This window comes from Silene latifolia, chromosome X (genome assembly GCF_048544455.1).
Source record: "Silene latifolia isolate original U9 population chromosome X, ASM4854445v1, whole genome shotgun sequence".
In the NCBI taxonomy this organism is placed as follows: domain Eukaryota; kingdom Viridiplantae; phylum Streptophyta; class Magnoliopsida; order Caryophyllales; family Caryophyllaceae; genus Silene; species Silene latifolia.
Window position 1 is genome coordinate 265,197,439 of NC_133537.1, and position 6,806 is coordinate 265,204,244.

General features: G+C 39.8%; 1 long non-coding RNA gene across 5 annotated transcripts; it reads left to right on the plus strand.

Moving 5' to 3' along the window:
• Positions 1-3,026: 3,026 nt before the first annotated feature.
• LOC141623971 (uncharacterized) lies at positions 3,027-6,418 on the plus strand. Of its 5 annotated transcripts, XR_012533785.1 has the most exons (7): positions 3,027-3,281; positions 3,776-3,844; positions 4,124-4,158; positions 4,263-4,328; positions 5,293-5,397; positions 5,639-5,854; positions 6,148-6,418. It is a non-coding gene; the product is annotated as an uncharacterized LOC141623971 (long non-coding RNA). The 5 variants fall into 5 exon arrangements; XR_012533783.1 differs by lacking the exon at positions 5,639-5,854 and having other exon boundaries at positions 3,029-3,281; positions 5,250-5,397; XR_012533784.1 differs by lacking the exon at positions 5,639-5,854 and having other exon boundaries at positions 3,030-3,281; positions 3,739-3,844.
• Positions 6,419-6,806: the final 388 nt, after the last annotated feature.

A 6,806-nucleotide genomic window follows, 5' to 3' on the forward strand; every position in this document is an offset into this window, starting at 1 on the left:
CTGACTTGAACACTTTCTCCAGTTATGCTTTGCCTCACATTGTATTGAAGGACATTTTTGTTTTGTAGGTGACGACTGTTAGTCACCAGAACTTGTGGCGGATGGCTAACCGCTGGAGGGCGCTTTCTGGTGACCTGGCTACGAGGGAGGCTCGGCTTTCCCAGGTACGTTTTGTGTGTTGTATTTTGTGTATTTGGTGTTGTATTTCACGCTTTTAAATCTTCAGGATCTGTTATTGTGTTTGGCAGGGCACAGCGGATCTGGCGGAGCTTGCTCGGGTCCGTGCTGAGTTGGAGGCAGCCATGTCGACGATCGCGGGCCAGGAGCTGGGGATCATCTGTCGGGACCAGGACTTGAGGCGTCATGAGGACGAGCTGCGGAGTCGAGACGTGGAGATTGCCTCTCTGAAGGCTCAGTTGGCTGCAGCGGAGGAGCTTCATGTCGAGATGGAGCGTGAGACGCTGGAGAGTTCCCCGGAGAGGGAGTCTGAGCTGGCGGTGGTGTCTGCGTTGGCAGCGACTCCTAGTGAGACCAGGACTGGTCCGACGGGAGACGTCGAGTAGTTGTTGTAGTTTGTCCGTGTCTTGGACTCTTGTTTGTACACATTTACATTTTGCGTGAGGCGGTTTGTATATATGTGTTTTTGGACTGTGGTTTATTTTGTGATTTTTGGCTATTTTATGTTGTGTTTCGGAGGAGCGTTGTCGGCTGTTGATTCTCCTTTTGCTTTGCACCAGTTCCTGCATCGTTAGTGTAGAAAACAGGCAACAGATAGCACATACGCAAAACGTAAACACGTAGAAGCATTTGGTTGAGAACACGTAAAGCATTTGTTTGAAAATCAAAGTTAACCAAGATGACTTGAAGTTAAAATTGAAATTTTGAAAATTTCGTGACAAATCGTCGCGTTTGGAATTCAAAAGGAATTGATTTGAAAATTTGAGCAATTAACTCGTGTCGTGAATTAAATTGCATCGAAAATTTGAAAATGACTCGAAAAATATAAAACTCAAACCGTTAGGAAAGAATTTTCGAAAAGGATTTTTGCGAGTATATTTGGTTTTTGATGTTAAGACTCAAATTTGTGAGTGCTTGAATTTTTGAGGAAAATTGATGTCGTGTTATTAATTCTCGATTTTGATTTTTGCCGGAAAATTGCGAAAAAATTTCGGAATTTCGACTGACATGGAAACGATCCATCGCGGATCGGGGCTACTAGCCCTTCCCCCCTTAAGAAAAGAAAGAAAAATCCGTATGTTTAAAGCTGCGTCATGGAAACCGTGTCGGATTTCGTAAAACGCGAAAACAAGGAAATGTGAGTGTGAGGAAACACAAAATTTCCTGAACCATCCCAAAGAGGCGCGAGGTTCCTGGCGGGAGGTTTGAGGTGTCAGGAGAAAACACATGTTAAAAGAGACAAGTCAACAGCGGGAATCCTAGAGAAGCCTCAAAGAGGCGCGAGCGTCTTGGCGATGGAAGCCGGCTCTCCTCTTTTTCTGAAAAATGCGCTGATCATTTTGTATAAATAGGGACGTTTGCGCTTCATTGTTTCATCATCCGAAACACAAAAACATCTCTACAAAACCTCTTCTTCTTCCACAAAAATATTTCATGGATGCTTTCGAGAACGCATTGCGACAATGGTGCCGGGATTTGTCGCCTCCCGAGAAGTATCAACTCGATTGCATGGGACTTGGCCAATTGTTGGTGCTTCGTCAAGTCAAGGTGCAACCTTCGTTTCTTGAAGCATGTTCTCGGTTTTGGGATTCGAAACATCATGTTTTCGTTTTCCCGAAAGGTGAAATTTGTCCTCTTGCCGAAGAAATTGGAGTCATTGGTGGGTGGTCGGGTTGTGTAACGGTGCTTCCTCCGTCAACTTTCTTCTTGCTCCACATGATGTGGATATGTTGGCTCTTATCAACATCTTTTCGAACCGATTAGATGCTAATGTCTCGGAGATGGCTAGGAGAAGGGCTCTTGCATTTTGCCTTGTCCATGTGTACCTCTTTGTTGATGTCTTGAAGAAGGAGGGGCCAAGATGCCATGGTAGCATGACCCTTATCCATGTGATTGAGCAAATGGAGCATGGTAGAGATCCATCATGGTTGGTGCTTGGAAAGATTATCCAAGCTTTGGACAAGGAAGGCTCTTGTGGAGAAGCTCCCTCTTTTGGATCGCCAAGGATCCTCCAAGTGTGGCTATTGGAGAGGGTAAGGTATGTAGAGCCTCCGGTTAATCCTTCTTCTTACTCCTTCCGTCACCTTACCATGAGGAAGAAGTTGTACACGGATAGTTTTGCTTCCACCGAGGCCTATTGGGCCGCAAGATTGGCGGAGGAGGGTGGTCCCCATATCCGTTGGGTGGTGCCGTGGTGGCACTTGAGGTCCTTCACGGGGTTGCCCGCTTCGGGTGCTAGTCCTCGTTCTTTGATGGTGGTGGGCTTCAAGGTTGTTTCCTTCATTTATCCCGAAAGACTCATGAGGCAAATGGGGCGTCAACAAAAGGTGCCCGCTCAAGACACTCTTGTTCAAGAGAATGTTTTCCGGAACTCCGAGCTTGTGGAGTTCTTTGAAAGATGGTGGGCCACTCGGCCGCTTTGGGAGGTACCAAACCCCGTTGCTACGACATGGGTGACTCCCGCTTATGTCAAATGGTCACGTGCTCCGTCCTTGGAAGAGAGATCCAAATTCCATAAGGACGAGGTCGTTAACTTGAAGTATCGAGAGGTTGGCAAGGCCAACCGTTCCTTCTTTGAGGAGTATGTAGATGGAGCTACCCCCGATCACTAGTAGAAAAAACACCTATTGCGTCAGTTGATTTACGTCGGTTCTACAAAAACTGACGCAAAAAGTACTTAGTTTTGGCGGGAATCCATTTTCGACCTTTAGTCAAGTTTTCTGCGTCGGTTCTTAGAAGAAACTGACGTATATAATGCGTCGGTTCTCAGCAAAACCGATGTATTTGATCAAATACATCAGTTTTGGTATTAAACCGACTTATTTGATATTATATTTTTGCATCAGTTCTACATGAAACCGACGCAAATACCCATTCCCATATTAAACACGGCCTATCGCTTTCCCCATTCATTCCTTCAAAAAAAATAAACACTCGTTAATTTCCTCCATTCCCTCATTCAATCGACACCACACTCAACCACCACCCCATTCAATCGACACCACACCGCCCCACCGCCGACCCACCGTCGACCCACTGATAACTCGCCGTCGACTCGCCATCTATTTCTCTAATTCCCTCAACTATTGATTTGGGATCTTCAGGTAAGTGTTCTAATCTAGGTTTTTGCTTTTCTATTATACCGTATACTTGTACATACTCTTCTTTATTGATTCTGACCTCACGTTTTTCTTCATTAACGTCATCGACGTTGGGTTTTTTTATAACTGCGTGGTAGCTGATTTTTTTTCGAGTTCAACCTGATTGTCAAGCTTTTGAATTTTCAAGAACTTTTTTTGTTCTATATATAAGTTTAGATGTTAATTTTGATTTCTACCTGCTAATTTGCTAAGAATTAGGTAGTTATTTATAAATTTGTGTGGGTAATTGTTAGATTATTTGAATTAGATTTAATCTTTTGTTTAGGGGATGTTTAATCAATGCTAAATGTGCAATTTCTTAAGTGGATAATCTTTCTATTTGGGGTTTGCTGAATCAATGCTAAATGTGCGGAACTGATCCCGTATGCTATCACAACTAATTGAGGATTAAATATGTTAGGGTATGTAATATTTGGGGATTTTTATGACAAAATCAGGCGGATTGCTGGAGCATTGAGGATTAAATATCTCGTAAGCTATCACAACTTCTGTGGTATGGTGGAGAGGTATTTCTATCTTTAAGTCTAGTTTGCGATTGCTTATTAGTATGGATATTATGTTATCTGCCCTTTTCCTTCCTTCTCTTGTAACCACTGTTTGAGGGGGCTTTTATCGTAAACCTTGGTGACATGGAATGGTAAGTATCATTTGTGGTTGCCTATTCTCTGTGTTTGTAAAATTCTACCCTCGATTCCTCTGACCTGTTCAGCTAGATACATCATTAATGAATATTGTGCAAAAGATCTAATTATCGGTTCTGAGTGTCCTCTTGTTATACTATGCAGCTTCTGTCAAAGACACTCTATATACTGCTATAAAGGTACTAAGTTGTTGCAAGATGCTTCTCATATATTTATAGGTCTTTGTGGAATGGACTCCTTGTGTTTTGTTTTTACTAGTACGTTCTGCTTTGTATTCTCTCAGGCAAATCCAGATCTCATTTCATCCATACAAACTCTTGCTGTAAATGATGCACTGACTTATGACAAGGTAAAATTGTCGGTTTTTGTAAAGGCAAATTATCGGTTCTGACTTATCACAGTTATACTGTTTTTCCTTATATTGTAGCTTCATTCACTATTGCATTGTGTTGAAACAAAACTGAATTGAGAAATCAACCTGGCCAGTTTTAGTATTGCAGTGAAAATAGAAGTATGAAGGATCCCCACAATTTGCAGCTGTGCTGAGGGGATAGGGGATACTATAAGTCCCACAAGGGTCACAATCTCTTGATGTTAGAGCTGTCATACATATGAAACAAAATAATTACTTCAGAAATGCTTAGGAAATTGCTTCAAAATGTTGAAGGAAATTGGTTTACCCGTGTATTTAACTACTTTCAACAATCAACAAGCTTTGATGAGGTCTACTTCTGGTACTTTTAATATTTGTTTAGTCAAGTATTGAAGCTTACTAAAGAAAAACAGTCCTTAGTAAGATTCTGAAACAAATTCGTGGAGTAAAGGACTTAGAATCACGTTAACACTTAAGACAGCTTCAAGTCAAGTTGGGAACAGTCGCATACATAATTATTTGGACCCTATTTGTTTAATGACTATATTAGAGCTTAATTTCGGTAAAAATTAAGACAACAATCTTTGTATATAGATGGAAGGGGATGGAAGGAGGGATTTCTTGGGAGGGTTTGCCTGCAAAATATGAAAAGAACTTCTCAGTTCTTTTGCACAATCACTAAGGAGCACATTAAAATGTTGATGAATATTTAGGCTGAGTTTCTTGTTAGTTTTTCCATCAGTTTCGAGTACAAACTTTATAGTTTAAATTTTTGATGTTTGGTAGCATCCTTAATTATTTGAACCGAAAGAAAAAGTAGTACATTAAGATTTTCAGATGTGATCTTTCAGCTATGAATTTGTTTTTCTAGTTTTAACTTGCTACACTGCTTTATAGGCTATGCAGTTATCTGTAAAGCCTACATGATGTTTAATCTCAGCTTTTGGTTGCACCATCAAACCTCAGATTCGATGATATAGAGAAACAAAGGAAGTATGAAACTATCTCCTTCTAAGAAGTTCAAAGTGAAGTCATTTAGATCAAGGTGACCTTCTGTCTCTTTAGTTTCACAAGTATCCTTATTTATGATTCCATTACAAATGACTTATCGCTGTTCTTGTGCTGCTATGCACTAAGAAAAACAACTGAGGGTCTGATAGTCGAGGTTCAAACTTGTAAACTCATTACTTAAAGTTAGTATTATGGGAATGAAAAGGATCTTGTATATCAACTTTTTGTTCATCCCTGCAGAGTTAATTAGTTGTTTCATTGTTTTTTTATTAAAGGGACGTTGCTTAGGCCTCAACGATGGTCATGGGCTCTCATGAGCGTGACTTCAGGATGCATAGTTGTCATTATGTCTTGTTTGTGTGGAACTGGTTGATGCTCCCCTTTCTCCACTGGTCTCCTTAGCCAAAGCCGGGTTTTGGGTTTATTCTATCATGTCTCAGAAGCACATGGACAACTTCTGTCAACTTTAGTTTCTCAGTATGCTCTCAATGGTACATGAATGAGCTTGATTGGTTGATATGCAATACATATATGGGATCATGTTTCTTCAATGATTTCTACACAGTTCTTATTTTTCACACAAAATCATAATTTTAGGGAACGAGCAAAAGTTTTTTTTTCCTCTTTCTATCTTAGGATAATATGCTTTACCTAGCATTTCACGTGCTTTGGCGGAAGTAAGTGTACGTGAGGCGACATTTTTTTTTAGTAAATAGCAAATGAATTTTTTTATTGTAATTGGTTGATCATACCCTGAAAATAATATGTTTTGGTTGTGTGCTAGGCTTGAACTGAAGGACTTCATGCTCCGGTTGCATTTTCTCAAAATGACTTGCTATCTGGGAATATAATGGTGAATGAAAAGGAAGGTGAAACCACCAGGCAGTTAAGCAAAAACTGTACTAATTTGAGTAATAATTATGCCTTTTGTTTGTAGCAAATATTGTACTGATTTTAGAGGTTTTATTTGTCATGTGTATGTATAGATTTCAGAGTATTTATTTCCTAATAAAGAAGGATTGCAATGTAAATTGATAATTAGGATATATTATTTTAAATTAAATGATTTGAATGTTTTTTATACTGGTGTAAGTTTTGGTATTCGGATTGTGTAATTTCGGTAGCAAATTTTTATATATATAAAAAAAACATTAATAGATTGCGTCGGTTTTTGAAAGAAATGATGCAAATGAGAAAAATGAATTGGCCCTAAACAAAATATTAATTGCATCAGTTATGACAATAAATGACGCAAAAAATAAAGAAAATGCATCGGTTCTATAAAAAACTGATGCAAATGGTGAAGCAATTGCGTCAGTTTTTAAAACATAACTGACGCAATTGGTGCTTTTTTGCGTCGGTTTTTAAGACACAACTGACGCAAATGTTGAACTATTTGCGTCGGTTCCACAACTGACGCATATTAAATACGACCCCTCGATA